General features: G+C 42.9%; 1 long non-coding RNA gene across 1 annotated transcript; it reads right to left on the bottom strand.

Moving 5' to 3' along the window:
- Positions 1-3,768: 3,768 nt before the first annotated feature.
- LOC116157158 (uncharacterized) lies at positions 3,769-13,933 on the bottom strand. Its single transcript, XR_004141082.2, has 3 exons — positions 13,824-13,933; positions 11,396-11,561; positions 3,769-3,901 (listed from the first exon to the last, which is right to left on the bottom strand). It is a non-coding gene; the product is annotated as an uncharacterized LOC116157158 (long non-coding RNA).
- Positions 13,934-16,445: the final 2,512 nt, after the last annotated feature.

The raw sequence follows: 16,445 nt of genomic DNA, 5'->3' as shown, positions 1-16,445 counted from the left end.
TGGCCTATATCTGTGCTAAATTTGAGATGTTTTATATTTAAGTATCTACTAGAAATGGTGGGGTCATGGTTTTTAAAAATTCTTGTTATAATTAAGTAAAATAAAGTTGAGTTGTATCATTTGTCTATGTGCTCCATGTTTAGAGCAAATGGGCAAGTTCATTGTTCTTTAAAGGGAGATGATTATAATAAGCATATATCTTCCAATCGGAAGTAAGGGAAGCTCTCTAGCCTGATCACACTTACCTTTCTCATACAACTGTGTTAAAGGACAAGGGTTCTACAAAACCGTTTTCCCTTTAAAAACCACTTCTGAAATTACTAGAATCTTTAAAACTTTCATCAAGAGCAAATTATCCATTCATATTCCACCTCTCCACAGTAGATGTTAGGGAGAGTCTGTCCTTAGATACACACACCAGCTACTTTGTGCTTCTGCGGTTAAGGTACTGGCATCGCTGAGTGTCCATCCACCTCAGTGTCAGTGGCCAGCGTCCAGCAGACTGTACTGAGGGAATCACACAGCCCAGCATGGGAAGTGGAGGACTTGAATTTCAGCCCCACCTCTGCCGTTGGCTCACTGTGGCACTTTATCTGGGCCACTTCCCTGCACCCCGTATCCTCCTCACCTGCAAACTAAGGTGTTTGTGCTGAGTCTCCAGTTTTAAAACAAGTAGAGACAGAAGGGCACGCGTTAGCCCTAAGCTCAGGGACTGCATTTCGTGCCTCCACTCAAACACGCAGCAGGAGTTAAACACAAACGTGATTTAGCAAAATTCACTTTCTGTTTTGCCTCATCTTAGAAAACATAGCCTCTAAGAAAAGTGAATGAGAAGCCATGGTCTCTGCCTTGTCCCGTCCCCTGCTGGTGGCTAGTCTTTCTGAACAGCCCAGACACGAAGGGAGTGCAAGCCAGGTAGGTAGTTTTACCAAGAGCAGGCTACGTACTAAGGACGTTTCCTCAGGTCTGATTCTGGAAGGTGGTCGTGCAGTTTTTAATTTCTCTTGTGATTTTTCTTTTGGCGGGGTGGATAGATCTGCCTCAAATCTACATAGTGGGATTTATCATTCTTTCACTGATTATTGATGTGATTAGCATGCTCGCCTATGTTTATATTATTTCATAATATCTGTCACCCCTAGAAGTCATGCCGCTGTCCTTGGATCATAAAGAGTATCTGGTAGGTAATCAGTGATTGTTTAATAGATGTTACCTGCAGTGAATTTCTGATAAAGTTCGCCTTGCCACTTTCCTAAGGAGTGTTCAACCCATAAGGATTCTCACCACAAGGTATCATAGGCTACAATGGAAACCGTGGACAATAACATTTTTTGTGTCACCTATGGGCAAACATGGGTTGCCCTTTTCTCCCCAGCTTTATTCAGATATTCAGTATCTGACATATAACACTGTGTAAGTTTAAGGTGTGCAATATGATGATTTGATGTAAGCATATATTGTGAACTGATTACCACAATAAGGTTAGTTAACACATTCATTACCTCACAGTTACGTGTGTGTGTGTGGTGAGAAATTTAAGACAGGCCTTTTAAAACCCTGTGTCCATATGGTTATCTTACAACCCTATGAGGAAGGTGCCATCACTCCCATTTTACAAATAAGGAAACTGAGAAGCATTTAATGACTGCCCACGGTCACAGAAGTGGCAGAAATCCTATCTGAAGCCAGGACTGTCTGAATCAAAAACCTATGTTCTTTCCTCTACCTTATGCTGAACTTTGATCCAAACTCAGCTCCCTCAAAACACAGGACCAGGATGTCTCAATGTATATATGTCCCAAGGAGTCCCAATTTAAGAACCTAAAAACCTTTTATAACCAATGCACTTCATTGGTTAAAATTTACTCCCAGAGACCTGAATGCAGAAGCTCCGTGCAGGCGACATTTGCACTGGGGCAGTGCCTCCCCATAGGACACTTTAGACAGCTGCCTAAATCCAAGACAAAAACTCTCACCGTTCTGTTGTTTAAGCAGTTAAATGGAAGCTGATGGACTGGAAACTCAACTCTCCATGTGAAGCACATATTTCAGGTTACTTCACATTTAACCTTTTTTCCACCCACAAAAATAGCAAGATTTAGGAGTTTAAAAGTCTTAGAGTCAAGGCCTCTTTGGTACTATACACAACATCCTCTGATCCAAGGAAAGTACACTGCCTCTACCTCGACCCTCCTTGGAAAGGTGTGTCACAGATCACAGCCTGAGCCCTGCCCTGTGGCTCATCTGAGTCTAGATAATGAGGAGACTTTGCCAAATGGAAACACTTGTTCTCATTCTGGAAAAGACTGCAGAGAAACAGGCTCTCACACACACAGGAACACATCAAAAAGTAAGTAAATTAATTAATGAATCCACATTAAACTGGCATGACAATGCAGTAAACAGGATTCAGAGGAATTTCATAAATAAATCATTTTTACTTGGGTTGCTATAAATCTCAGGAGAAAGCCTTGGGCATTATGAAAAGGACAATAAGTAAAAACTTAGACTTGGAAGCATTATTAATAGTTGATTATATGAGCGACTTCTTCCATCTATTTAACCCTGTAATTTTCACTGTTGGTTTATATAACTTATAAAAACTTCCTAAGTGAGACAGAAACTCCAGATGTAACGTATTTTATAAAATACCAGAGGGAGATGTTTCTCCACCAGATGAACGTATAGCCTGCCTTCCACAGTGGTCCCCTGTCTTTCCTGTTTTTTCTCATTTATTCCTCTGGTGTAGTCCTCTCAAAATGAACTAGTCTATACTGTCCAATTACGAACCTCTGTTTAGTCCAAATTATACATCCATCAGTCTGATGGATAGTCTTTCAAAGCTCAATGTCAGTCTACAAAGGTAAACCAGCAAGACTGGTCTTTAATCCTATATCCCACAGGGAGAGCAAACCGTCCATTCTCACTCACTCAGTAAACACAGAGCCAAACGCTGCGACAAACACACGCTGGGCCCAGACCTGAGCAGTTCAGCTCCTGTCCTCCAAATCTGCCAGGCCACGTTCACGTCTTCCAAATGGAAAGGTGCAGAGTATTTGTGCAGCACAAGATTTGCTTCCTAAAACTATTCTGGCCTCACCTGCAGGTATCCAAACTTCCTGCAGGAAGCAGCTGGTGGCCGTTCACCAGCACAAACGCAGCACAGACACTTTCAATTTCATTCTTTAAGAGAAATTTTTCATTTGGATGAGTTCTAATAATATGTAGGTATCTAATGAATCTTCCAAGTCTGTATGTGTTTCAAAATGTATATATATAATCAGCTCATGTAAAACTATTAGAAACACACAAGGAACAGAGTAAAAATTTGGCAGAAGATGAAATACTGACAAAATTAAACACCTAATGAGCATATGAAAAAATATCTCACCGGTAAACAAAAAACGCAAATTAAAATGACTTTCTCACCTTTCAAGTTAGCAGTTTTAACTAAGTAATTGTGTGACAAGTGTGGTGATACAAATACTCTCCAAAAGACAATTAGTGAGTGGATAAAATGGCTCAAATTTCCAGGAGGCTTTAAAATGTCCTCTTTTGTTAACAAAAAACCCTGCTTCTAAGAGTTTCACAGTTAGATTCTGTGTTCAATTTGGTATATATCCTTATCGAGATATTTGCTAAAATAATCTCTTCTCAGTACTTGACTTTCTGTTCATGCCCTTGTTTTAATGATTTTGCTTTAGAGCTCTACCAACAAACTTAGCAATAATATCAATGTAAAAAGGTAAATAAATCACAAACCTCTTTTCTCAGATGTTAATTACGTTCATTTTCCCCACATTCCCTCGTAGGCCGGACCACACGCTATAAAGCTGGGGTGGTCTTTTGCAGGATGCGGTGTTTGCTCTGAATTAGTGACCAATAAATTGTTCTTCATCTCCTAAAGCCAGAACACAAGAGGAGGATGTGGAAACTCACAAAATTTAAATTAATACTTCACTCTCAAAAACGTGTGCTCCCTTAGCTCTGAATCTCTGAGCTCTGCAGGTCTCATCTAGTGCCCCACGGAGAAAGAGTGCTTGATACACCTGGGGTCATGGTAGTGGTTCCACCGAGATGGAAGTCAGGACTACCCCGTGGCAATTTCAGCCTCCTCTTAAACCACTGGGAGTTTGACCAGGAAGATTAAAAGAAAATTGGCACCAAATCTTGGAACTGTTGGAAGCTTAGGAGGACTCCTGGTCCACCTCTGTGAGTGACCACACTCAGGGGTAAAGGTTAGTGGAAGCCTAATAACACTGCACACGGTCGTGGCCACGTGGGCCAAGTCAGGCCAAGTCCACACAGTGCCTTCACGTGAGTGAGAGCAAGTTGTGTTGTGTACTTTCCACTGCTGAAGTCTGTGATGCCTCGGCCAGCTAAGTACAAGCTGGATTCTGCCCTGATTCGTACCCTCAGCTGGGAGCCCTGTTTAGGGTTCCATCACTTAGGGTTCCAAGCAGCAGCCCTGCCAAGGACTCAGACAGCTCATGAAGGAAGGTCTAGGTTATCCCACTAGACAAAGAGCCCTGACCAGCTAAGGTGCTGGCTAAAGGCAACTGGACCATGGAATGAGCAGCGGAGGACAGAAATAAGAAATACCAGCCATACTGTCATGACTGGTTGAAGAAATAAAGATTATATCTTTTGACGATTTAAATGAGTTTTCCATCTCTTTCCTCTTCCTTTCCCTCACAATTATATATACAATGTCTTGGCTGTAGTTTGACTTTCCCTTGAGTCTACAGAAGTGAGTGAGCACTGAGACAGAGCTAGAAGTAGAGTGAAATCAGGTGGCGATCCTGGAGCCCAGGGGCCTCGTGACGTCACTTCCAGAAGCAGTGGTTGGGTGTGACGCTAGTTTTCCTTTTGGTAAAGTGAGTGGGTCTGTATGTATGACAGCACCACTGGATAGACGGATATTTTTGGAACTGTGTGTGTCTGCATGATCTCAGTGTGGACTAGAATGACTTTCTCTCCTCGGTACCTCTTCCTGCTCTTCCATTTGGAACAGATTCTTGTCCGGCCATTGGTGTGCTCACATGAGCCAGGCTATGCCAATCAAACAGACTACTTCAACTCTGAAGCCAAAAAAGATTCATCCAAGCAGGGGACCTGACCAAAGCAGGTGCAGATTAGGCTAATAAAGTCTGAACAGAAACCTACAGAACTTGGAATCTGAACAGAAACCTACAGAGAAGGCACGGGGAGCTGCAGTCATCAGATAGTCCTGTGTTCCTGCTTCTAAGTTCCCCAGAGAACCCTCGTCCTGTCTTTCCCCAAGCGTGGCTGTGAAGCTGTTTGTCAGTATTCTTCCAATAAATTCCCTTTGTGCTTTAATTCACTGTGCAGGCGTCTACTGCTTGCAACCAAGGAACCTTAGCTACTGCAACTATGCAAGTATAAAAGAAAAGAAAAAGAAGCTCCCAGATAGACGAAGTGAAAAATAGCAAAGAGAGAATGGTGTGTATAGCATGTTACAGTCTGTGCAAGAAAATAAGACAGCCTTGCCTGGGCATGGAATATCTTTGGACATGGCTGTATTCAAGAAACTGCAAGCAGAGTGGGGGGACTGGAGTGGAAGGCAGGCCTCCTTTTTTACTACTGTACCTTTTTTGAAAATCAAACCATGTACATTGTTTTGAAAATAATTATTTTGTTTTAAATAAAAGAATTAAGTAGATATACGTGCACTGTTATGGAAATGATAAAATGTTACGTGAAAAAAGCAAGCTGCAGCACTTTAAGAAAAATATGATCTCATCTGTGTATGGCTCTTGAGAGGGAGAGAGGGAGGGAGAGAGAGAGAGAGGGAGACAGAGTGTGTATGCATGTTTGTATATGTGTGCACACACGTGCATATCTGTGTGGAAGGGTGTGGGGTAGTTTATATACCTAGAAAAGCATCTGGAACTATACCTATCAAACTGACAGTAATAAACACAATATTCAACAGAGAAAAATGGAAAGCTCTTCCTCTAAGATCAGGAGCAAGACAAGGATGCCTGCTATCACCACTCTTATTCAATAGAGTACTGCAAGTCCTAGCTAGAGCAATTAAACAAGAAATAAAATGCAACCAAATTGGAAAGGGAGAAGCAAAGCTGTTGCTGTTTGCAGATGATGTGATCCTGTATACAGAAAACCCCAAAGACTCAACCAAAAAACTGCTGGAACTAATAAAATTCTTCAGGTAAGTTGCAGGATACAAAATCAACATACAGAAATTAGTTGCATTTCTATACCCTCAGGATGAAACATCTGAAAAAGAAATAAAGAAAACTATCCCATTTATGATAGCATCAAAAATAAATAAAATACTTAAGAATACGTTTAATCAAAGGAGTGAAAAGATTTGTAAAATAAAAAATACAAGGCTTTGGTGAAAGAAACTGAAGAAAACACAAACAAATGGAAAGACATTCTATGTTTATGGATCAAAATAACTAATATCGTTAAAATGTCCATACTAACCATAGCCATCTATAGATTCAAAGCAATCCCCACCAAAATGCCTCTGGCATTCTTTAAAGAAATAGAAAAAAACAATCCCAAAATTTGTATGGAACCACAAAAGACCTTGAATTGCGACAGCAGTCCTGAGGGAAAAAGATAAAGCTGGAGGTGTCACACTTCCCAATTTCAAACTACACTGTGAAGCTACAGTAATCAAAACAATATGGTACTGGCACAAAAACAGACACACAGAACAATGGAACAGAATAGAGAGCCTAGAGTTGAATACCTACTCATACAGTCAACTAACATTCAACAAGGGTGCCAAGAGCACCCAATGGGGAAAGGATAGTTTCTTCAACGAGTAGTGCTGGGGACACTGGATAGACATATGCAGAGCAATGAAATTGGATCCCTATCTTACACCACTCACAAAAATTAACTTGAAATGGGTCACAGACCATAAGGGATAAGACAGAGACTATAAAACTCCTAGAAGAAATGTAGAGAAGTCCCTTGACATTCATGATGGCAATGATTTTTTGGATACCACATCAAAAGCACAAACAACAAAAGCAAAAATCAGCAGGGACTACATCAAACTTAAAAGCTTTTGCACAGCAAAAGAAACAATTAACAAAATTAACAATTAACAAAAAGGCAGCCTACAGAATGGGAGAAAATTTTTGCAAACCATATATCGGATAAGGGGTTCATATCCAAAATATATTAAAAAATTCAAATTACTCAAAATCAAAAAAAGCAAACAATCCAATCCAAAAAATGGGCAGAAGAATTAAATAGATATTTTTCTAAAGAAGACACCCAGATGGCCAATAGGTACATGAAAAGATGCTCAGCATCACTAAGCATAAGGGAAATGCACTGCAGCATATGAAGAAACATCTATTTATTAAAAAGCAAATAAAATTTGGTAAGAACAGGGAGAGTCTGTGGTATTTTAAATCAAAACCACTCACTTCCTCTTCCCTCCCAGCTCAGAGAGACGGAAATGCCACTCTAGAATTCTGCAGCCAAGAACACGGCCTCGTGTTGCCCCCATTCCCAATGGACGAGCTTTCTCCCAGAGGGGTAGGATGCCAGCATTTCTCCTCCTGTCCCCAGCTACCTGCTGCTGAGACTAAGTTCTGAGCAAGTGTGGCCAAGCGGTTGGGCTGCTTTCTCCCACCTAGTTCCCACCGGTGACCACGGCTCTACCTTGGGCACAGTGCCACTGAGAATTCCGAGTCCCTGATCGCCCTTGCCCTGGCTTTAAGACAGTGGTTCCATGTCAAGAAGACCTGACAGTATGTCCCCACTCCACCTCATGCTCAGTTCATAAGGTGCGGGTATAACTCAGAGAAAAGCACACCATTGCCCACACCACCCCCCAGCTCCAGAGCCCCGACCCAGAGATCTTACCTGGTGGAAGAAGGAGACCATAAAACAGACAGCGCCTAATCTCTTCCCAAAGAAACTGACTTTGTTTGCAACAGAACATGGGGAAGTTCAAGCCTAATGCACTCTGAAACAGCAGAGGTTGTGGTGAAAGACAACTGGGAGGATACTGGTAGATTTGTGGAAGAGACAGGCTAAACTGAAGACTGCCAGTTCGCAGGAGAGAACTAGGGGAAAAAACACCTGGGAGTAGCTCTCCTGGCTAAGAATAAACATTGAACACTGACTGTAGGAACTATTTCTTCAGAGAAGCTAGAATTCGATTGGTTTGGTCTCTGGAACAATTGATGCCTCAGGGCATTGTTGAAAACAATAGAGCAATTATCCCACAATTTGTGGAGTTTAGCAGTTAGGTGTGATCAAGGAAAAGACAGCTAAGAAGAGCCCTGTCAAAACAATGCCATCCAGGTGGCTGTGGGCACACCCAAGGCTGCACACCCTTACGTGAGAAGCAACACTTGCGGCTCAGCACTGTGTGTCTGGCTGTGTGTGTCTGGTGGTGTGTATGTGTGTGATAAATAGACTTCACTGAAATAAAAGCTTGTCCCTAGACAACTAATCAAGCAAATGGGAAAGGGGTACCAGAACCCAGAATTACTGGGTTAATTAATTATAGATTATCTAAGATGATCAATTTCCAATAAAAATGTATGAGACATACAAAGAAAAATATGGCTCATACACTCGGGGGAAAAAAAGCAGACAACAGAAAGTGCCTGTAAGAGTGACCAGATACTGGACTTAATAGATGGAGACTTCAAAGTAGTTATAAAAATGTTCAAAGAACTATTGGAAACCATGATTTACAAAATATAGGGAGGTATGCTGATAATATTACATCAAATAAATAGTATCAATAAAAAGATAAAAATTATTTTAAAAGAACCAAATAAAAATTCTGGAGTTGAAAAGTATAATAACAGAAATGAAAAATTAACTAGAGGGGCTCAACTTCTTGTAGAAGAAGGAATTAACATACTTGAAGATAGTTTGATAGAGATTATGCAATCCAAAGGGCAAAGAGAAAAAAAAAAAAAGAATGAAGAAAGATGAACAGAGCCTCAGGAATTGTGGGACACCACCAAGCACACCAACATACATGCAGTAGATGCCCCAGAAGAGGAGAGACAGAAAGAAAAAACATCTAAAGAAATAATGGCTGAAAACATGCCCAGTGTGTTGAAAAACACTAACCCACACATCCAGGAAGCTCAACCAATTCCACAAAAAGATCCACAAATAGACATAACATAGTAAAAAAAAAAAAAAAAAAAAAAAAGCTGAAAGCCAGATACAAGGCGAAAATCTTGAAAGTAGCAAGAGAATAATGACTTACCGAACAGATGAGTTACACGCAGATTGATAGGAATTATGCTCCCTGCATCTTTCAAGCCTTTGGTGGTAGCACTCACCCCTGAAATTCCACTCAGGGATTCAGTACGACTTCTGTTTATTTTTGGAAGGTAAGGACAATTCCCGGTTCTTCCACTTGGTTGTTCCTACCATAGTAACTCTTACGCCATGGGTCACAAAGCCAACGTGGGAATCTGCCAGCTGTCAGGTATGTCTGTTCTAAGTACTCGGTCAGGAACAGGGTAAACAGTAAGACAGGTTTATGGACCCACAGCATCAGCTGGGAGAAGCACTCAGCAAAGTTCTGTTGATCACCTCATCCCTATAAACCTCCGCTGTCATTGGTGGGCTGCAGTGGAGTTCTGGGTCCCAGGGAATTAGCCAATGTCCAGAATTCCTGGAAAGTGGGTACTTCTCTTTTGCTGGTGTACACTTATTCTAATAAATGGCAGCAGGTCCTTTGGGAGAATACTAGGAGGAAGCAGTGGAGGATGTATTCCTTCTTCAAGGGTGTCAGTCCTGTTGCTTTTTTAGGCTTAAGTTTACTGAAGAATAATTTACATACAATAGAATTGACTTTTTAAAAGAGTACAGTTCAACAAACTTTGACAGATACTGATAATTGTGTACTACCACCATGATTAAGAACCAGCAGGGTTTTTAATGTCAGCTGACAAACTCATCCCAAAATTGTAAGGCAGAGCCAAGCTCCAGAAATTAACATGACAATTCTGAATCAAGAAGAGCATGACAATTTTGTCCTACCAGATATGAAAACTTTGATGACTGAACTTTAGAAGTAAATACCATGTGAAACTGTGCATATATAGGTCGACTAATGGAACAGAATAGAGTCCAGAAAAAGACTCAGCCCTTTAGGGAAACTCTATGTATGACAGAGATGGCATTAAAAATCAAAGAGGGAAGTATGAACTATTCAGACAGTAAAAAACATTTTTTAAGAAAAAATCCTGGCATCCCAATCCTTAGGATCCCTAGAAAATTTGCAGAGATGGCAATCTCCTGATTTTTTTTTTAAGGCAGATTTCCATCCTTCAGGTTGCATATGCCCATAAACCTCCAATTGTTATCTATATGGGAAAATCATGGTCCCTACATCTCTACGACATACTGATACATATTCCAGATGGATTAAAAATTTAAATGGAAAAAGCAAACTTTACAGTCTTAAGAAGAAAATATAACCTACAGGTAGAGAAATATTTTGACTTTTTTTAAAAAAAGGACAAATTATAGGGTATTTATAAATGTGAACTCATTATAACTTTAAACTGCATAACAAAAGACACCATAAGCAAAGTCTAAAGACAAACCACTGCATCTGCTTCTGTGAAATCTGAGTAGTTGTACTTTTCCCTATTCCTCTCATTAAGTACGAATACAAACTCTGGATATTAGATATAAAACAAGTGTGACAAGACTCTAAAAGGTGAAGGAGGCAGACTTGACAAGGACCCTGGAACCCAAGGAACAACATGATAATGAGTTCCTGGGTTTTCTTTTCGCCTCATACATCCCCAACTTGGAGCTGAAGAAGCCAGCTATCGGGAAACACCAACAGTGCAGACTCAGTAAGCTGCAGTCCCCCCCGCCTCCCTGCGCCAATAAAAGCCTGCTCTCTGTAGCCAAGACAAGGAACATTTCAGTCTAAGAATACAGACAACTTTTAGACAATAACTGCTCCACTCTAGCTACCACCACAGGATAAACTGTGGGTCTACCTGCCCCAATGCCAGCAAAAGCTGAGTGGAAAGCCTAGAACCCCATCCTTGCGAGGCTGACATGGGCACCCCGACACCCTCACCAGGGTGGGGTCAGAGAGGCCAATTAGGGAGCTGGGGCTTCCATCTTCACTAGGTGGTAAGGAGCCCTGAGCCCCCCTTGGCACGCCGGCAGTGTCACTGGAGACCACGTGGGAGTCTGGACTTCCACTGCACCTGCTGAGACGGTGTCACAGCAGAAGCCTAACAAAGCCAGAACTCTCATCCTCACACAGCAGTGACGCTGGGTGACAATGGAAGTCAAGTAAGAAAACTGTGACTCTGCCAAACCCATTAACAACTCCCAGGAAATAAAAACATAATCTGGCTAATAAATAAAGACTGACCGTTTTTTTGTTTTCCTTTGTGCTTAGTCTACTTTCACTGGCTCACAGGGCACTGCATGCAGAGGACTTGCATCCAGAATTTCAGACCAGGGTTCCTTATGCAAAATGGCTGCACCCACATCTCAGCTCAGCAGCCATGTGCAGACACTCTGCCCCGGCCCTGGATCTAGAGTGTGAGACACAGAGGAGAAAAAATCAGAGGATAAAAAGGCCGAGAATCAAGCCTACCTACTAGCTGTTGCCCTCCAATGTCAGCAGGTTGGCAGGTGGACTACCCACCCACAGAGACTCTTGAATCCAGTGAGTGACTCCTGGCCCCCACCAAGACACAGCAAGTCAATCAGTGCCCCATATGCACACAAGAGGGTCACTGGAAAAGAGAACACACTCTTTGCCCCCAAAGGTGGATGGAAATGGTAGATCCCAGCCACCACCCTCAAAGGCAGATGGTCCAAACAGATGAAGAATGATGGGGTCAGGGGTCTCCTGCACCAGCATTCCAGTTGACCCCCAAAGAGCCCCGATTGACACTGGATACGGGGGAAAGGCTGTCGATCCTCAGTCAACGCTGGTGCCACTTACTTGGTCCTAAGCACCACCCAGGCAAACTCGGTCACAAGAGTTGTGAAATAATGGGGTATCAGGAAGGGCCCAAGAACAGGCGTTAGAGCCACTGGAATGTGAGCTGGATGGCCACTGGCTCACTCAGTCCTTCTGTGCGTCCCTAAATGCTCACACCCTGCTCGAAAGAGGTATCTTACGTAAATCGGAGGCTGCGATCCACCTAACGGGAGACCAACTGGAGACCGGTGTGCCTGAGATGAGGGCACACGGTGATCCTGTTACTGAGGACAAACCTTCCCGGACAGAGCAAGTCGACCTCCCCAGAGTAAACCCCGAGGTTGGGTCTAGGAACAGCTGGGACGAGCTTCAGGAGCCAGTCCCGTGAGAGTCCATCTAAAACCTGGACATTCGTGGCCCAACAGAAAACAGCACCCTCTCCATCGGGAGGCCTTGTTGGCCCTGCCCCTGTTATACGGGGCCTAATTGACCAGGGCCTCCTTCGGCCAGGCCAGTCAGCCTGTAATACCGCCACTTTCCCCATAAAGAAACCCAGTGGGGAATACTTGGTGGTACAGGACCTCAGGGCAGGAATGAAGCCACCAAGGATACACATCCAGTGGTCCCTGATCCCTGCACCCTGCTGGCCACTCTGCCGTCACCAGGGCCTGATGTCTGTATTAGATTTAAAAGATGCCTTCTTCTGTATTCCATTAGCCCCCGAGTCAGAAGAAATTTTTCCTTTTGAGTGGCAGGACCTAAACACGCAACAAAAACAGCAACACCGCTGGACAGTCCGGCCCCAAGGACTCAAAAACCCCCATCTCTGGGGAAACTTTAGCTAAAGACCTAAGAGACCTGCATCTGGAGGAGGGGACCCTCCCTCAGTGTGCATTCCAATCGCGAGCCCCAGTAAGGCCACCTCCGAACCATCCTGCAGATAAACGGTATAAGATGTCCAAGAAAAAGCTCAAACGTCACAAACTGGGCTTCGTTCTCACAGAAGATCAGAGAAGCCCACCCCAGGAAAGGGAAGAAGCCATTTGAAGCCCCGCCCCTCCTAGAACTGGAAGACAGCTTAGGGGTTCCTGGGGGTGGTGGGGTTTTGCGCATCTGAATCCCTAACTGTGGTCTAATGGCTCAGTCTCTATATGAAACGTTGGAAGGGAAGGGTGATGATCCTTTTGAAGGGGTTTTTCAAGAACTAAAGAAGTAGTTACTTCAGGTCCCTGTCCTGGCCCTCCCAGATCTGGCTACTTCGATACAGATCTGGGAGGCCATGAGTGGGTGTTTAATGAACATGGGCGATATTTCCTCGCCAGACCGCAGCTCGTCAAGCCGTCAAGCCGTGAGCTCAGCACAGGAGGGAAGCCCTATACAACCGCTAGTTGAGGTCTTGGAAACACCTGGCAGAAAAAGCATAATCAGTCCGAGAGGTGGGCCACGCCCCACCCGCTCAATGAACAACCCAAACACCTGACGCCCCAGAGCCCCCCCCACCCCACCCCCAGATAAGGCCCATTCGGAACACAGGGACACGTCCTGGGGAAGACTGGCAGGCTGATTTCACTGTCATGCTGAGAGCAGCTGGCAGTTTCAGGTGTCTCTTGGTGCTGGTGGACGCTTTTTCTGGGAGGACAGGAGCACCCCCTGCTAGGGCTGTGACGGCAGCTCCAGCGGCTTAGGCGTGGCTAGGAGTGACCGCTCCTCCGCCCGCGGCTGTGGCACCAGCAGGAAGCAGTCAAGGAGACGGGCACCCCCTCAACAGCGAGAAGCAGGACAAACGGCAGAGGACGGGTTTGTCACCGGCAAAGCCCCTTAACAATTCCCAAGGAATAACAGAATCTGGGTAATAAAAAAGTCTAACCTTGTTTCTTTTTTCCTTGCGCTGAGTCTAATTTCACTGGCTCACAGGGGGCCGCGTGTGGAGCCCTCACACCCAGCACTTCAGACCAGAGTTCCGGGTGCCAAACGGCTGCGCCCACACCTCAGCTCAGGGCCGTGTGCAGAGACGCTGAGCACGACACTCAACCCAAGTTGGAGGCGGGCCTTGAGCTGAGACGCCCGGCCGGGCACTCAGCGTGAGCGTGAGCGGGCCCAGCTGCGCCTCCGCGCAGCCCCGCGAGAACCCCGCCCTCCCCGCGAGAACCCCGCCCTCCCTGAGAGGCAATCCCTATGAAGCAGCCCCGCCCCCGGGGCTGTCAGGCAGAGCCTTGCTCTAGCATGCGAGCTCGCACCTCTTCATTCTTTAATCAAAGAATAAAGCTTTCCTCTGCTTCTGAACCAAACTCAAGTCTTGTTCTATCAGCTCGAGCAATAGGGCAGAAAGACCTTTGTTGGGGCCAACTCAAAAGGGGCGGCAACACTGGGACGTCTATTCCCACCCTGCAGTAGTGAGGAAGCACCCTCCTTCCGAACTTCTGTGGTGGTGTTGAGGTGAAGCCAGCTAAAACATAAGATTTAAATAAGTAACAAAGTGTCATTATTATATCACGAATTTCCAGGTTGCGATAATAAATTGCTCATCATACCAAGAATCAGGAACATTTTAAACCAAATGAAAAAGACAACAGGAGATGCCAACATCAAGATAACATAGGTATTAGAATCATCTTATGAAGGTTTAAAGCAACCATCATAAAAATGCCTCAATAATTAAGTACTCTCAAAGTGAATAAGATAGAGCATCTTAGCAAAGAAACAGAAGGCATAAAAAGAACCAAATGGAAGTTACAGTAACTAAATTAAAAACTCAATAGAAGGACTCTACATTAGAATGAAGAAGCCGATGAATCAGTGAACTGGTAGACAGAAAAATACAAATTACCCAAACTGCGTAACAGGGAGAACACATCAAAGTGAAGAAATGAATTACCAACACGTTGCTGTTGGGAATGGAAAACAATTTGGCAGTTTCTTAAAAAAACTACATGCAACCACCATGTAACCCAGTGCACCTCCAGGCTTTTATCCCAGAGAAATGAAAACTCATACTCTCACAAAAACCTGTGCAAAAATATTTATAGCAGCTTTATTCATAATAACCAACAACAGGAAGAAACCCAGATGTCCTTCATTAAGTGAATGGTTCAACAAAATGTGGTCTGTCCACACCATGGAACACTACCCAGCAATGAAAAGGAACAAACTATACATACACAACAACCTGGTTGAAACTCCAGGGAATTACGCTGAATGGAAAATACAGTCCTAAAAGTTTGCATATTATATTATTCCACTTATGTAACTTTTTTAAAGTTTTTTTATTCTGGTTGGGGGGGGTAATTAGGTTTATTTATGTATTTATTCTTAGAGGAGGTACTGGGTATTGAACCCAGAACCTCATGCATGCTAAGCATGTGCTCTACCACTTGAGCTGTACCCTGCCCCCTATTTATGTAACATTCTTGAAATGACAAAATTATAGAAATGGAAAACAGAGTCGTGGTTGACAGGGGTTTTAAGGAAAGAATGAGGGTGAGAAGGATAACAGAGTGACATGAGACATCCTTGTGGTGATGGAAATGTTCTATACCTTCACTGTCACGATGCCAACATCCTAGTGGTGATATTGTCCTATAGTTTAGCAAGATGTTACCATTGGGAGAGAGTGGGTAAACAGGACATGAGACCTGTCTGTACATATCTTACAACTGCCTGTGAATCTACAAATACCTCGAAATGAAAAGTTTAATTCAATTAAAAAAAAAGACAAATCATAGACTCGAAGAGGTTATTTGAGACACAACCAAAAAAAGGATTTGTTTCCAAAATACATAAGGAATATGTAAAAATCAATAAGAAAAATACATAAGTGGTAAAAAAAAACAATTATAAGTGTAATGTGGAAACAAATACGGCATAATGTTAAAAAGTTTGATAAGACTGGTTGGTGGTTCTGTGGATGTTCCCTAAATGGTCCATTTCCTCTGTTTGTTTGAAACATTGTATGTGGGGTATAAATGACAATAGGTCACCACTTCTTTATGACTTTTTCAGAGCAGTCACAGAGGAGGGATGCTTGAAATACTTCCAAAAAAGTGGTGCCATGCGAAGTTTTCCAATTTCTGTTGATGGAAAATTTGATAAATCCATCCTCTTGTTAACATGTCAAGTTATTCAGGTCATAGGAAAAACTGAAAGAACCTCTCAGCCACTTGTCCATTTCTAGGACTCAGAGGACTTTTTCAGTGAAAAGGATAGTACATATTTTTACTTTTATCACATGTGCTTTAACTTTTATGTAAACGAATAAACTTTAAGTAACACATCATTTCCATAATTACCTCTTTTCAAACACCTCCTAAGTTTTATTTTCATTGTAATGATCTTGAAACATTCAATAAAAACACTTTTATTTTTCATTGAATAATGATATGTAAGTTTCCTTGAGAATGAGTATGTATCACTGAAATAAAAAACAAATATGCACTAATATTATTGCCAAAATAATGCTCTTCGGAAAAAATCTTATTGAGGTTTTTACCTG

The sequence above is a fragment of the Camelus dromedarius genome, chromosome 13 (assembly GCF_036321535.1).
Source record: "Camelus dromedarius isolate mCamDro1 chromosome 13, mCamDro1.pat, whole genome shotgun sequence".
Classification (NCBI taxonomy): Eukaryota; Metazoa; Chordata; class Mammalia; order Artiodactyla; family Camelidae; genus Camelus; species Camelus dromedarius.
The sequence above is the reverse complement of the archived record's forward strand: the minus strand, read 5'-3'. Positions and strand labels throughout refer to the sequence as shown.